The 16,697-nt window shown below is 45.9% G+C and overlaps 1 protein-coding gene across 2 annotated transcripts in view; it reads right to left on the bottom strand.

Moving 5' to 3' along the window:
• The window catches only part of POU6F1 (POU class 6 homeobox 1), a 170,345-nt gene that overhangs the window by 131,291 nt on the left and 22,357 nt on the right, over positions 1-16,697 (bottom strand). The window lies entirely within an intron of this gene.

Genomic DNA, 16,697 nt, shown 5'->3' with positions numbered 1-16,697 from the left:
AGCCACCAATTCAGAGAGACTGACTAGGTGACTTACCTGAATCTGACGATCCAGAGACAATGGAGATTTGTTCCACTTGGATGACAGGATCTCCCTCTGCAATACACGAGTGTGGAACTGGGCATACAGTACCGCCTCAAAGGAGGCTACCATCAGGCCCAGGACTCGCATGCAAAAACTAACCCCGTCCTTCTTCAGGATCACAAACAGATTCGAATAAAAACCCTAAAACCTCTTGGTCTGCGGAACGGTCAAAATTCCCCCGGAATTTAGCAAGTTCTGCACTGCCCCTAGCAGGGCAGAACGACAAGTCCGAAGTAGAGGGAGACTTGAGGGAAAGAATCTGTTCGGTGGATAGGAAAGAAACTCTATCTTGTACCCCGAAGAGACCACCTCGCAGACCCACTGGTCGGAGAGCAGGGAGGTCCACCGAGCTGTGAACCTGCAAAGCTGTTCCCCCTCTCATGAGACGGGCGGGGGCAAGGCTTTAATGCATTGGCTGGTTTGGGTCTTGGCTTGTTCGGCTTACACACCCAGGGACATTTCTGTCCCCCAGCTGAGCCCTTGTAGGCCTGGGAGTATTTACCCATGGGCCCTGACTGACGAAAATATAGCTTCTGAGTGGGGAATGAAGGACCCGGCTTACGACGCGGCTCCTTTCCCTTGGTGGACTGAGGGAGGAGAGTGCTCTTACACCCAGGGACATCCTTGATAATGTCATCCAGCGAAGTACCAAAAAGCCTCTCACCCTGTAAGGGTAAATCAGCCAGGGCTTTTTTGGATGCTTGGTCAGCAGACCAGCATTTCAGCCAAATCAGGCGGCGCAAAACCACCGCCGAAACAGAGGCTCTTGATATCAAGGGAGCTGCATCCAGTGTAGCATCACAGACATATACAAGGCCCTGTACCAACTGGTCAGCCAGTCTAATAAATTCGGGAGGGTGTTGGTGCTCCTCCACAGCCTGGTGCAAAACCTTTGCCCATTCAGTAAATGTCTGAGACACCAAGGTTGCGGCCACAATAAGCCGCAATGCAGACCACAACATGGCAAACATGGAGCGTGTCAGTGCCTCGGACCTCCGATCAGTATGGTCCTTGAAGGCAGGGGTCCCTTCTATAGGGAGAGTGGTTAACTTATTTAATCGGGCAATGGGGGGGTCCACTACCGGAGGAGAAACCCATTTTTTCAAGAGGCTCTCCTCAAAGGGGTACCGAACTGCCAGGCACTGAGGAACTACAAAAGGCTTCTGCGGCTTCTCCCATTCCTTATCAATGAACTTGTCAAAGAAGGGCACATAAGGAAAAACCTTCACAGAACGGTCTGATTTGTGGGACCCAAAAAAGACCGAGACCTCAGAGGATGCCTCAGCTGCACTATCCAGCTTAAGGGAGTCCCTCACAGCACTGATAAGCACACTGACACGTGCCCTGTCATGCACTGACCCCAGTGAGGAGTCTTCCTTACAAGGAAGGTTCTGGTCCATATCTTCAGATAACACAGAAGCGGGACCCTGAGCCGCAGCCAGGTCCTGGTCTGAGTCAGAACATTCCCCAGGGGATAGAAGGGGGAGGGGCATCTTTTACCCCCCCTTTCACCCGCACGCCGCTTCCACCCTGGCAACAAAAGTTACCTGGACTGCTGACAAAGTGTTTATGGGAACCGCAGGTGCAGGAGCACCAGCTGCCACCTCTGGCATGTTTGGGGAAGAAGAACCAGATACTGACTCCATCCAGACAGCTCTCAGGGACCTATTCAGACCTGAATAAAACCCACCATCCTGCTGCGCTGACCGGGGGTTACCCAGGGGACTCACCAACCACAGGAGGAGACTGTTCAGCGCCGCTGCCTGCCCTCAGTACACAGCGTGTGTGAGAGGAAAAAAACTGAGGTAAAGCTGTGAGGTAAATCACTGTAAGGAGATCTGTGCTGTGTGCTGTAGAAGCCAGCACTAGAGGCCAAACCACATCCAAGATGGCCATCGGACGCTTCAGAGAGAGCAAGGCATGGCCACAGTAAAATGGCCGACCGCAATAGCAAGCTGCGCCCACAACAAAATGGCTGCCGATGGGATTTCCTAATGCAAACCAGCAGACTACAAGAAAAATGGCGCCAGCACTGCCAATATGGCGGCAAAGCGCCGCAACATGGATGAGAAGGCCTAATGGGGCCTTATTGTGGCAAAAAACAGCCCACAGAAAAAAAGCAGGTTTAAACACCCCACAGTTCTCAGGTGGGAAAAGGAGCCCCCCCCTCCCCCCACAGGTCCACCTCTGCAGCAGCATAGCATTGCAGTAGAGGGAAACATGACAGAGAGCAGGGAAGGGAGGATAGGAGGACCCCCTAACCCCAGGAATGCTCAGCCGTACCGACCCACCGAGGCGGGAAGGACAGTACTTACCCGTCCATGCGAGGACCCACTGAGGCATTCCAGACAGGCATACAACTGCGTTGGAGTAGCTGTCGGCCCGGTCCACTGTGAGTGAGACAACACCACAGCCCAGTCATATGTGGACCCTGGAGCAAAAGCTCACCGGCCACCCCAGGAGTCATTGGGTATGTCGTAGTAGACCCAGCCTCTTTAGCAATGGTGTGCTCAAGCTCGCTGGCCGGACTGAGGAGACTACAAGGATCTATATATCCAGCCTGTCTCTCAGCCGACAGTTGATAGAAGATTCTCAACAAACAAAATAAAAGAAAAAGAAAAGCAAGGGAGCCATACGTCCTTCTCCTTTGCTAGGCAGAAAAAAACTGAGGCTTCATGCTGCAGGGAGAAGGGTTATGTCCGGAGGGACCGCCCCCTGGGCTGGGCTGTTCAGCTCTGATAAAGTAACATGTATTTAAATATCTAACATGTTTCTGCCTAGTCCTCTCCTGTGAACAGGAACAAAACCCACTTGTCAAGACTTGAGAAGGCTGTGTCCGTCCATGGACAATAAGAGAAAGTTTATTTTAAATGTAATTGTAATGTCTTATATTACCTCCAGTCTATCAGCCTCTACCTTCTCTGGGTTGAGATGCTGATCTTCCCTGCACACAGTCTTTAAAGTGATTTAAAAAAAAGTTGCAGTTTGGGAGTTAACCACAGGGGGCGCTGTAGGAGTTAGGGTTTACTTTGTGTGTGTTTACTAGTGTAGGGGGGTGTGGCTGTAGGAATGACGTCATCGATCGTGTCTTCCCTATAAAGGGAATGACGCGATCGATGCGCCGACACAGTGAAGCACGGGGAAGCCGTGTTTACACACGGCTCTCCCCGTTCTTCAGCTCCGGGGAGCGATCGCCACGGAGCGGCTATAAACGAATAGCCGCGCCGTCGTCCCGGATCGCTCCTGAAGCCACGGGGACCGCCGCATGTACGGGGGGGGGAGTCCCGATCGGACCCCCGACCCACGTCAAGCAGGGCACGTATATATACGTTGATGTGCCTGCCTGTGCCATTCTGCTGACGTATATGTACATGAGGCGGTCCTTAAGTGGTTAAAGGAGTTGTAAAGGAAAAAAAAATGTTTCAATAACGAACAATGAGGACATGAAAACAGCACTGTTGCTATTGCTGTTGGAAGCTATTAAGATAAAAAACATGTTTCCTTTACAAACCCTTTAAGATCACAACATTTTATTTACAAATTTTTAATATAAGGATACGAGGAAGAAAAAAAAATCCTTTGAAACGCGTTAGTTTGCAGGGACCCAATGTGGTCCCCCCTATGCTCTCATGACTATTCAGTCTGGGAACACTAAGCCACGAATGTGTGGCTTGATGAGCTCTTCAAACTCATCTATTTGTGAGTATTTTTTTTTTGCATCATACTTTTATTAACATTTGCGGGATAATGCACTAAACTTGTGAGCCCTCTCTTGTTTGTTGTTTCAGTGGTCATGAGACACCCCCAGTCCTAGAGGGCAGCAAGGCTCATTACCCATGAGTGAAGTGGAATAGTACTACTAACTTATTTGGTTGTCACACTTATGTGCAGGAGACAATTGCTGTTGTTGGAGATTCATGCACACTGGAGCTTTTATAAATGCTTTTCTCCTGGCAGAATTTTGAAAAGCAGCTTCAAACATGCACCTGCATACATTATACAATTTTCTTGTTCACATTCCTTTAGATTTGCCGTCAACTATATAGTGCAAGGGCTGGCCTGATTGCATACAAATTTAAAGTGTTTATGTTTGACCTCATGGTTTTGGTAAACCTAAAGGAAAATTGTACCAGCCTAATTTTGTAGCTATTTTTTAGACGCTATAACTTTTGCGCAAACCAATTAATATACGCTTATTGCAATTTTTATTACCAAAAATATGTAGAAGTTTATATATAGGCCTAAATTGACAAAAAAATGGGGATATTTATTATACCAAAAAGTACAAAATATTGTTCTTCTTTTGAAAATTGTCGCTCTTTTTTTCCCCATAGCGCAAAAAAAGTTGAAATCGCAGAGATGATCAAATACCACCAAAAGAAAGCTCTATTTGTGGGGAAAAAAAGGATGTAAATTTTGTTTGGGAACAGCTTTGCACGACCGCCCAATTGTCAGTTGAAGCAACGCAGTGCCGTTTTCGCAAAAAATGGCCTGGTCATTGAGCAGCCAATTCTTCCGGGGCTGAAGTGGTTAAAGAGGAACTGCAGTCTGCTCACATAATTTGTAATAAAAACATCCTTGCCATTCTGAAGCTTCCCTCCCACCACTTTGCATATTATTTTATTCTGTACTTGCCAAATATGGTGCCAAAATCTCCCTCCACTAAGTCTGGCTGCATCCATTTTCACTGTGGGCAGCTGAAGCTGCTCTCTGTTCACTTCCTGGATTTACACAGAGGCACACCTTCAGCTCTGCAGCTCTCATTGGCCCTCTTATGACTCATCCCCCCCCCCCCTGCCTTCCTGACAAACTCTCACGAGAGTGAGAGAGAGAGCTGTGCATGATGTCATAAGCCTAGACTAATGACCAGACAAAAAAAGGAAGTGGGTTGTATAAGGCATTTTTTTTTACAGATAACCTCAGTAGACCCTCTTAAATGCAAGAAAAACAAGTAAAAAAATGCTTCTAAGGCCCCTTTTCACACTGGGGCGGGAGGTGCGGTGGCGGTAAAGCGCCGCTCTTTTTGCGGCACTATTCGGCCTCTAGCGGGGCACTTTTTAGCGGCCGAGAAAGGGTTAAAACCCCCCCGCAATGCGCCTCTGCAGAGGCGCATTGCCAGCGGTATAGCCACGCTGTACCATTGATTTCAATGAGCGGGAGCGATGAAGGAGCAGTATACACACCGCTCCTTCACCGCTCCAAAGATTTGGCTAGTGTCTTTTTTTCCCATCCTGCTAGCGCACCGCTCCAGTGTAAAAGACCTCAGGCTTTAACACTGGAGAAACAGCAGCAGCTGTTTAGGGTCGGTTTGCAGGCGCTATTTTCAGTGCAATAGCGCCTGCAAACTGCCCCAGTGTGAAAGGGGTCTAACCTCAACTGCTTCTAAACTACTATAAACGCCTGAGTGTACATGTACCCATAAGATAACATGGAGGAGAGTTCAGGGGCTGCTGAAAAAAACACCCAACTGTTCCTAAACATCCTTTTACCAGCTGCAGTGTACATGAGGGCTTACTGTAGGGATCAGTAGCATTGAGCTAGCGGTACCACTGCTCTCTGGCACAGTTTTACATTAAGGTCATGCCATGTTATTAGTTTGTATGTAAATAGTGCTTAGCTTTGCTCTTCTTTCAATCAAAAATGCAAACCTTGTTAATCGCAGATCAAGAAACAAAGCAAGATCAAAAGATCTTTGGAATATCTACACAGTGTTGCCTCCTAAACTAAGCCTTGGAGGTAATGTTATATTTTACTGCATGACATTAGGAAATGCTTGCCAGAAAGACTTTCCCTCTAATTGGTCCCTTTGCATAACACAGGGCTATGTGTTGCTTGTCTGGTCTCCAAGGCGTTTATCTGGAACCCACAGGGAGATACTGTTTTTTGCATAATAAATATATATGTATTTATAGTCTGGTTCTTTCAACGTAGAACAGTATTACAAGTCTATTATGCTACAGGTAGAATTTCACTGGCTGTGATTAGGAGTGATGTCAACAGCTCAGAAAATTGTTGTTTTACTACACATCTTTCTGTACAGTATACAGGGGTTTGAAGTAAACCTGTATTATTACTGAAATCATATTCTATGACAGGGGCAATTTTAAAAAGTATGGGTGAATCAGAAATATGTTGTCATGAGGCATGTAACAGCCTCATGTGTATACTACATTTTCCCGTTAGAACACTTTGCATACAGAAGTCACTATATACAAGGCATGATGTTGTCACAAAAAGAAAAAAAGGAATTTATTATTTATTACCATCAATTTACAGAGAGCTTTATGTATATATTATAAATTCAGTCCCTGCCCTCAAGGAGCTTACACTCTAAGGTCCCTAACTCACATTCACACAAGCTAGGGCCAATTAACCTACCGTGTTTCCCCGAAAATAAGCCCGGGTCTTATATTAATTTTGGCAATCAAAAACACAGTAGGGCTTATTTTCGGGGTAGGGCTTACCATTTCACGTGCTGTCTTCTTGTCCCCTCTCCCTGCTTGCCTGCCTGGCAGGAATCCCCAGTGTGAAGTGAATCAAACACGGTTGTAAACTCCAATACTCCTTTCAATTACAGCTCTCTCCCACGATCCAAGCATTGCAGAGGGAGGGGGGGCAGACATCCCCCACTGACAGGCAGGAAAATAAAACATCAGCTAAGCGCCCCTCGGCACCTTCCATAGCCCGCTGCGATCCAGCATTGCAGAGGGAGGGGGGCCCGAGATCCCTGCTGACAAGCAGGAGAAGAAAACATCATCTGAGTGCCCCTCTGTGCTTCCATAGCCCGCCGCGAACCAGCATTGCAGAGAGAAGGGGGCGGAGATCCCCCCCACTGACAAGCAGGAGAAGGAGATCAGCTGAGTGCTCCTCTGCACTTTTATAGCCTGTGGCGATCCGAGCATTGCAGAGGGAGGGAGGGCGAGATTCCCTGCTGACAGGAAGGGGAAGAGGAGGAGATAAGCTGAACGCCGAGTGTCACTGCATACCGAAGGTATTTGACTACAGATTTTATTACAGAAACACACACGCTAGGGCTTATTTTCGGGGTAGGGCTTATATTGCAGCCCTCCTTGAAAATTGGGGTAGGTCTTATTTTCGGGGTAGGTCTTACTTTCGGGGAAACACGGTACTAGCATGTCTTTGGAGTATGGAAGGAATCCGGAGTACCCGGAGGAAACCAATGCGGGCACAGGGAGAACATGCAAACTTCAGGCAGATAGTGCCATGGTTGGGATTCTAACGACAAAGCCTAGTGCTGCAGAAGTGCTAACCACTTACCCAGTTTGATGCTAAAAATAACAAAATCAATATCCTAGGCAGAAACAAATGATTAACTGTACTAGAATGAGATGATTCATGACAGACAGTAACCAGATCTACTGCATGTAAGGGCTGGCAGCCGCAAATGTACATTGTTGGCATTCAGGGGTGAACACCGGTCCCTGCGTGCCTGTTAAACTCAGATGAGTAGCTGAGTCCATACAGCCACTGAATCTTCATTTACTAACATAGCCTGCCTGCACACAGCTCCACGCTGCTTTGGATGTATAAACAAACAACTCCTGAACACAGTACGAGCCTCTGCGTCTTTGTGAATGAACCATTCCTCTTGCATTGAATCTTTATTAACCTTTCACACTGGGTCGCTTTGCGGGCTCTATAACGCTAAAGGGCTCAGGTAAGTAAACCAGGGAGCTGGGGGGCCTGCAATCGCAGAATGTTTTTTCACCTTAAAGGGGTTGTGTAAAGACAAAAATATTTTCCTCTTAAATTAAAGTCTGACAGTAGCTGATAAAAAGTAAAAAGTAATGTTTTGCATTATAACTAGTTTGATACCTGTTGAAAACGAGCTGTTTTATTCACCTCCGTCACTCCTGAATCGTTATTCTCACTGACTTCCTGGTTTGCGGTGCGCATTCATTCTTGCTACATCACGGCCTAATGGGAACTACAGTTCCCATTAGGCTTAGCCTCCATGCCTGTGAGGGATAAGAGAGCATCTTCACGCAGGGCTGTAGTCATAGGGAGGGGGTGAGCACATTCTGCTTTCCACCATGCAAAACGGCTCAGATGCTGGTGGAAAGCAAGAAGAGGAGAGACAGGAAATGGCATTTTCAAACCTGGATTACTGTATTTTGGAGGTCAAAAGGACAAACGAGGTAAATGATATTTAAATGCTCTTGCTTACAGCAATCAATTGATCTAATAAAAAACGAACCTTTAGTGTTCCTTTAATGCATCCTATGAACCTTTACAAGCCCTTTAAACCCCCTTCCTAACCAGCCCAATTTTCAGCATTCAGTGCGCTCACATTTTGAATGACAATTACTCGCAACACCCTACCCATATGACATTTTTGTCCTTTTTTTCACACAAATAGAGCTTTCTTTTGGTGATATTTAACCACTTTAATACCAGGCACCAAGCCAATTTTTAGCTTTCAGCACTGTCACATTTTGAATGACAATTGCGCAGTCACGCAACACTGTAGCCAAACTAATTTTTTATCATTTTGTTCCCACAAATAGAGCTTTCTTTTGGCGGTATTTGATCACTGCTGGGGTTTTTATTTGTTTCTGTTATAAAATGTTGTAAATAAGTACATTTTCTCCTTCAATGAAGGGTACTGATGAGACTGCACTGACGGGCACCGATGAGGTGGCACCAATGAGGTGGTACTGATGTGCCCTGATAGGCAGCACTGATGGGCACTGATAGGTGGCACTGGTATGCAGCCGTCATTCTGCTATAGGCCGGGCGGGAAGTTGTTAAAATATAAGTATCGTTTTTTTTTTTTTTTTGCTATTAATATTTATCTCGGTGGATGCAGCATCAGACTGATGCTGCATCTGTCCCCCGGTGTCTCTGCACTGAGAACTGAGTCACCGAACACTGCCGATGGCTCGGTTCTCACTCCTCCCCGAGCAGAGCGATACTGACTGTCAGTCAGCATCGCTTGTAGGGCTGCAACTAACGATTATTTTCACAATCAATTAGTTGGTCGAGTATTGTTTCGATTAATCGATTAAATCGGATAATAGCCTTAAAAAAAAATTGAATTTTTACATTTTTTAGGCCAATTTGTTGTTGGTAGGGTGACCCCCCCCCCTTCCTTTTTGTCACCCCATAGATTTCACTGGTTCGTCCTGGGACCTGTAGTTCTTCACTGGTTGGGGGGGTCACATCTTCAGCTCTGAGGGGTTCGTGGTGGGACCTGTAGTCCTTCAGTTTTGGGGGTCACATCCCCCCAAAAGTGAAGGACTACAAGTCTCAGCATGAACTCCTAATATCTAAAGATGTGACCCCCCCAAATTTGAAGAACTACAACACTCAGCATGAAACCCTGAGATCCAAGGGTGTGATCCCATAGATTTCACAGGTTTATGTTGGGACCTGTAGTTCTTTGCTATTTGGGGGCGGGTCTCACATCTTCAGCTCTAGGGGGGGTCATGCTGAGACCTGTAGTCCTTAACTTTGGGAAGGTCACACCCCCCCAAAGTAAAGGACTACCAGTCCCAGCATGAACCCCTGATAGCTAAAGATGTGACCCCCCCCCAAATTTGAAACTCCCAGCATGAACCCGTGAGATCTAAGGGTGTGACCCCATAAGATTTCACAGATCTATGCTGGGTCCTGTAGACCTTCACTATTTGGGGGGGGTGTCACATCTTAAGCTCTGAGGGGTTCATGCTGGGACCTGTGTCAGTTTCATTCTGGGACACTGTATTGTCCCAGAGTGAAAGTGCCCGGGACAGACCTGCAGAATGCGGGACTGTCCCGGGCAATCCGGGACACGTGGTCACCCTAGTTGTTGGGCAGATTACAAAACACAAATTGCCGCAAAAACACTACATGCTTTTCGTCAGCTTCTCCATTGAAGTATATTGAAAAAAAAAAAAAAAATAGCACCGTTTTGCGTTAAAAAGTCCTTGCCCTTTCCAAATACGCAGCAGCTGAAAAAAAATCATGGATGTGAACGTGTCCCATAGGAAAACATGTAAATGAACTATAGGGTGTTTCTGCAAAAAGCACCAAAAAACAGAGATGTGAACCCAGGCCTGAGATGTTTAGTAACATAATGGGGTAAAAAAAACAAAAATAAAAGTACAAAAAGAGCAAACAATTGCTACTACTATAAAGGGCTAATTTTAGTTTTTTTAACCCCATTATGTTACTGGCCGATTAATTGATTATGAAAATTGTAATCGATTAATTTCATAATCGATTAGTTGTCGATTAATCGATTAGTTGTTTCGGCCCTAATCGCTTGTGCTCTACTTTTCCCCATTTATTGAAGTGCTGAGCAGTGGAGGGGCAGCTGGTGGATACAGACTTGGAAGTCGAGATGACGCACTGCCTCGACTGATGGCAGTGACGTCAGCGGAAATCGAAATACGGGTCACAGGAGTGCAAAACTAACTGCACTCCTGTGACCCAGAGGAGAAGCCCAGACTAAAAAGCTCAGGCTGGACTTCTCCTTTAACTACTTGAGACCCGTCATATAGTCAAAAGACAGCGTCCAGGTGGCTCTATAAATCCGGGACGCCGTCTTTTGACGTGCTCCGGCCACTGGGGGGCGCACGCGCGCCGTAGCGCACACGCACCCGGCGCGTCCCCGAGATGCCGATGCGTGTGCTGGCGGCCGCAATGTCCGCCAGATACCCGCGATCGGCAATGACAGAGCAGGGACGTGGAGCTCTATGTGTAAACACAGAGCTCCACGTCCTGTCAGGGAGAGGAAACAGATGCTGTGTCCCTTGTACATAGGGACACAGCATTGGTCACCTCCCCCAGTCAGTCCCCCTCCCCCCACAGTAAGAATCACTCCCAGGATACACATTTAACCCCTTCCTTGCCCCCTAATGTTAACCCCTTCCCTGCCAGTCACATTTATACAGTAATCAATGCATTTTTATAGCACTGTTCGCTGTATTAATGTGAATGGTCCAAAAAATGTGTCAAAAGGGTCCGATGTGTCCGCCGCAATATCGCAGTCCTGCCAAAATTTGCAGATCGCCGTATTACTAGTAAAAAAATAAATAAAAAAAAAAGGCCGGAATTCTATCCCCTATTTTGTAGCCACTATAACTTTTGCGCAAACCAATCACTATACACTTATTACAATTTGTTTTTACAGAAAATATGTAGAATATGTATCGGCCTAAACTGAGAAATAAAATGTTTTTTTTTTTTTTTTTAAATGGGATATTGATTATAGCAAAAAGTACAAAATTGTGGGGTTTTTTTCAAAATTGTTGCCCTTTTTTTATTTATAGCGCAAAAAATAAAAACCGCATATGTGATCAAATACCACCAAAAGAAAGCTCTATTTGTGGGAAAAAAAGGATGTCAATTTTGTTTGGGAGGCACGTCGCATGACCGCGCAGTTTTAATTTAAAGCGACGCAGTGCTGATAGCTGAAATTTCGCCTGGGCAGGAAGGGGGTATATGTACCCAGTAAGCAAGTGGTTAATGACCACTAGGTTTTTATTTTTTTGCACTATACATGAAAAAATGTTGTAAAAAAAAAATAACCTAAACAAGTGTATATTATTTGGTCTTTGTGAAGGTTATAGAGTCTACAAGCTATGGTGGCAATCAGTGAAAATTGATCACACCTGATGTACTGACGGCCTTTCTCATTTCTTGAGACACTAACAAGCCAGAAAAGTACAAATACCCCCCAAATTACTCCTTTTTGGAAAGTAGACATTCCAAGGTATTTAGTAAGAGGCATGGTGAGTTTTTTTAAGTTGTCATTTTTTCCAACAAAGTTGTTCATTTATAAGATATTTCAAAGACATAGCATGTACGTAGCAAAAATTACACCCCAAAATACATTCTGCTACTCTTCCTGAGTATGACGATACCACATGTGTGCGACTTTTACACAGCTTTGCCACATACGCCCAACATGCAAGTAGCACCTCCAGGCATTCTAGGAGCATAAATTACACATATCATTTCCTGACAACCTATTACGCTAATGAAGGCCCTGGAGCATCAGGAAACGCCCACAAAATGACCCCATTTTTGAAAAAAAACACCCCAATGTATAATCTATGAGGCATAGTGAGTCTTTTGAACATGTAATTTTTTTCCACAAGTTTTGGGAAAATGTGGAAAGGAAATTTAAAACACTTTTTTTTACACAGTTGACCATTTACATTATAAGATATTTCCAACAGATAGTAAGTACATACCAAAAATTACACCCCAAAATACATTCTGCTACTCCTCCTGAGAATGGCAATACCACATGTGTGAGACTTTTACACAGCCTGGCCACATACAGAGGCCCAACATCCAAGGAGCACCGTCAGGTGTTCTAGGGACATAAATTACACATCTAATTTCCTGACAACCTATCACATTTTTGAATGCCCTTCATATTTCTAACACACAGCATGTACATACCAAGAATTACACCCCTAAAAACATACCTGTGATCTGTTTGCTTGTAATTAGTGTGTGTGTATAAGGCTCCATGCACACTGGGCTTAAAAAAAGTCTGTTCTTTTTGGAGTAAAAAACGTTCATATAGAGCGGGCGTCACTAAATGGCGGACCGCGGTCCGGTTCCGGCCCCAGTGGCCTTTCTACCCGGACCGCAGCCTCGCCTGTGTGTCCGGCTCGCCCGCCTGCCGATGCCGCTATATACACAGCATGGCAGGCGCAGCAGCTCTGTGCCGTCTCTGCACTCCCCCCTCCCCACACTGCCTGTCTGCCTTATTGACACAAACATGAATCACGACCGCGCTGGACAATGGGCGGGACTTTTTAGGTTAAAAAGTGGGTGATTGGTTGCTAGGCAGCGGGTCGGTCCCAGCAACAAATCACTCGCTTTTAATGGGAAAGGTCCCGCCCATTGTCCAGAGCGGCCACGCTCCATGTCCTGTGTGAATAAGGTAGGTTTTCTGTGGGGAGGGGGAGTGTTGTGCTGTGCAGGACAGGACAGGGGTTTACTATTGAGAGGAATGTGATGGGGGGGAGTCAGTCTGCGACGGGGGGGAGTCAGTCTGCGACGGGGGGGGTGTGGTGTGTCTGTAATTGTAGGGAGGGGGTTGTTCAGTCTGTGATGGGGGGTCTGTGAATTTGGGGGGTCCGTCTGATAGGGGGGTCAGTCTGTGATAGGGGGTCTGATTTGGGGGGGGGGGGTCAGTCTGTGATAGGGAGATCTGTGATTGTGGGGGGGTTCAGTCTAAGATGGGGTGTTCTGTGATTGTGGGTGGGGGGTTCAGTTTGTAATTGGGGGGGGGAGTTAAGTCTGATTTGGGGGGTCAGTCTGTGATTGGTGGGTCAGTCTGTGATAGGGGGGGATCTGTAATTGGGGAGGTCTGTGATTGTGGGGGGGGGGGTTCAGTCTGTGATTGTGGGGGGATCAGTCTATGATAGTGGGGTCTGTGATTGGGGGGGTTCAGTCTGTGATTGGGGGTGGGGGGGGGTAGTCTGTGATGGGGTGGTCTGTGAATTTGGGGGGTCAGTCTGTGATTGGTGGGTCAGTCTGTTATAGGGGGTCTGATTTGGGGGGTCAGTCTGTGATGGGGGGGATCTGTGTTTGTGGGGGGTTCAGTCTGTGATGGGGTGTTCTGTGATTGTGGGGGGTTCAGTTTGTAATTGGGGGGATCAGTCTGATGTGGGGTCTGATTTGGGGGTTGTGATTGTGGGGGGGTTCAGTCTGTGATGGGGTGGTCTGTGATTGTGGGGGGTCCATCTGTGATTGGGGGGTCCATCTGTGATTGGGGGATCAGTCTGTGATAGGGGGTCTGTGATTTGGGGGGATCTGATTTGGGGGGGTCAGCCTGTGATAGGGGGATCTGTGATTGTGGGGGTTCAGTCTGTGATTGGGGGGTCCATCTGTGATTGTGGGGAATCAGTCTGTGCTGGGGGTGTCCATCTGTGATGGGGGGGGGGGGAATCGGTATGTGATGGGGGTCTGTGATTTGGGGGGTCAGTCTGGGATGGGGGATCTGTGATTTGGGGGGGTCAGTCTGTAATGGGGGGTTTGTGATGAGGCAGGGGGATGTGATGTAAGGGGGGGGGGGGGGGGAGGACACTGATGTAAAAGGGGTTCTATGATTTCTGCACTGGCAAAACACAGGTCTCTGTTTTCTATGTGTCCTGTTCACATTGAAACAGCGCCCCTGCGTGCTGAGCAGTGTGGTGCAAAATGCATTCTGTTTCTATGCACCGCAACTGATCTGTGCTGCATAAAAATGAAAGAAATGTATTTTGAGATTTTTATGTCGATTTCGATGGTGTGTGGGTCTTAAAGGTGTGTGCATGTGGGTGGTGGGGGGGCGCTGTGAAGTGGAGGATATCATGTGGCGTCATAGCACCAATATGACATTCGGACCTCCGCTGGAAGAATTTTTTTCCGACCGGACCCCCGTGAATTTTAATTCACTACCCCTGATATAGAGCATTTTATGTACAAAGTTTAGACAAGTTTAGGAGAGTTTTATGTTTTTTTCTGCCAGTGAGCTCCAATCAGAAACTCGAGTGAGAAGGTTTTTTTTTTCCTGCCTATATAAAAAATATGCCTGTAAAAGTCCTAATGTGCATGGACACATAGGATAACATTGAGTTTCTTCTACAGGCAGAACACAAAACTCCTGTAGAAGCAACGTTTTTTATTCCAGTGTGCATGGAGCCTAAAAGGTCAACGAGTTTCTGGACTCCTGACAGATCCTTGTACCTTTCATCCAGTGCTGCACTGACGTTTCTGGATTCTGAGTCATGGGGAAAGCAAAATAATTGTCAAAGGGTCTGCAGGAAAAGGTAGCTGAACTGTATAAAACAGGAAAGAGATATAAAAAGATATCCAAGGAATTGAGAATGCCAAGCAGCAGTGTTCTAATCAAGAAGTGGAAAATGAGGGGTTCTGGGTTCTGTAGAAACCAAACCATGGTAAGGTAGACCAAATAAAATTTCAGCCACTACTGCCAGGAAAATTGTTTGGGATGCAAAGAAAATCACAAATAACTTCAGGTGAAATACAGGACTCTCTGAAAACATGTGGTGTGGCCGTTTCAAGATGCACAATAAGGAGGCACTTAAAGAAAGATGGGCTGGATGGTAGAGTCGCCAGAAGAAAGCCATTACTACGCAAATGCCACAAAGTATCCCGCTTACAATACACCAAACAGCACAGAGACAAGCCTCAAACCTTCTGGCACAAAATCATTTGGAGTGATGAGACCAAAATTGAGCTCTTGACCACAACCATAAACGCTACATTTAAAGAGGATTCAACAAGGCCTATGATGAAAGGTACACCATTCCCAGGGCTGTGGAGTCGGAGTCGGAGTCGAGGAGTCGGAGTCGGGGGAAATTTTGGGTACCTGGAGTCGGAGTCGGCAAACAATGCACCGACTCCGACTCCTACTAAATTTAGATTGGAATTAAAAAAAAAAAAAAAGCAAGTTTAAATGTCCCAATTCACAAAAAGTTATAATTAATGACTTCTCTACTGTAAGAATAAAGACCAATGCATGCAGTGCCTCACGTAACCGCAAAACGAACACGTTAAGTGACCGTGAAGAAGCATGCTTTTCATGTGCTTCACTATATGGCACGCAACGCACAATTAGGAGCTGCAATACTTATACTTTCCATAGTGTTGTGTTCTGCTTTTACAGGGAACGCATGTTAGAGAACCAGTAAGTGTCCAAATAAAAAAATTCCAACAGGAGTTTTATAAAGCACTAAAAGAAGTTGAAAAGTATGATCGCTCATCAAAACTTACTGTTGAAGAAGTCATCCTTGTTTATCCAGAGATCGTTAGTGATGTGGCCAGAATAGTTACTGCAATGCCACCCACCCAAGTCAGTGTCGAAAGATTATTTTCAGCCCTAAAAATAATAAAGTCTGACTTAAGAGCCTCTATGAAAGAGGATCTGGCAGAGGCAATTCTCTTCCTTAGAACTCTACATTGAATTGATTTGCATTTGCTAAGCCTAGACCTACATTTCAAGATTAATATAAACCATTCCTAGGTTTTGCAGATTTTGTTTTTGGTTCATTATAGATAAGCTTTGTTTTTGTTCTAAAACAACCAAATAATGTGGTTTGTATTTTTGAACTGGTAAAGATCCTGTTCCTGATGTTTATGCCTGCTGCTACTATCCAGTCACTTGATTGTTTTCATTGTGTTTGTCTTTTGCTTAAACTGTGCAATACAGTAGACTGTTGGCTTCCCAGCCAGTAGTCCTGTGGTAGGTTGCGTTTGTTTCACTCAAGGAATGTATAAAATACATTCGCATATTCATACAGAGGAGTCGGAGTCGGGGAGTCGGAGTCGAAGTCGGAAGTACATAAAACTGAGGAGTCGGAACATTTATCTACCGACTCCACAGCCCTGACCATTCCTACTGTGAAACACGGAGGTGTAACGCTATATTTTGGGGATGTGTGAGCTACAAAGGCACAGGAAATTTGGTCAAAATTGATGGCACGATGAATGCAGAAAATTATCAAAAAATACTGGAGGAACATTTGCATTCATCAGCCAGGAAGCTGCGCATGGGACGTACTTGGACATTCCAACATGACAATGAACCAAAACACAAGGCCAAGTTGACCTATCATTGGCTAAAGCAGAATAAAGTGCTT

Source organism: Rana temporaria, chromosome 2, assembly GCF_905171775.1.
Source record: "Rana temporaria chromosome 2, aRanTem1.1, whole genome shotgun sequence".
NCBI lineage: Eukaryota > Metazoa > Chordata > Amphibia > Anura > Ranidae > Rana > Rana temporaria.
The sequence above is the reverse complement of the archived record's forward strand: the minus strand, read 5'-3'. Positions and strand labels throughout refer to the sequence as shown.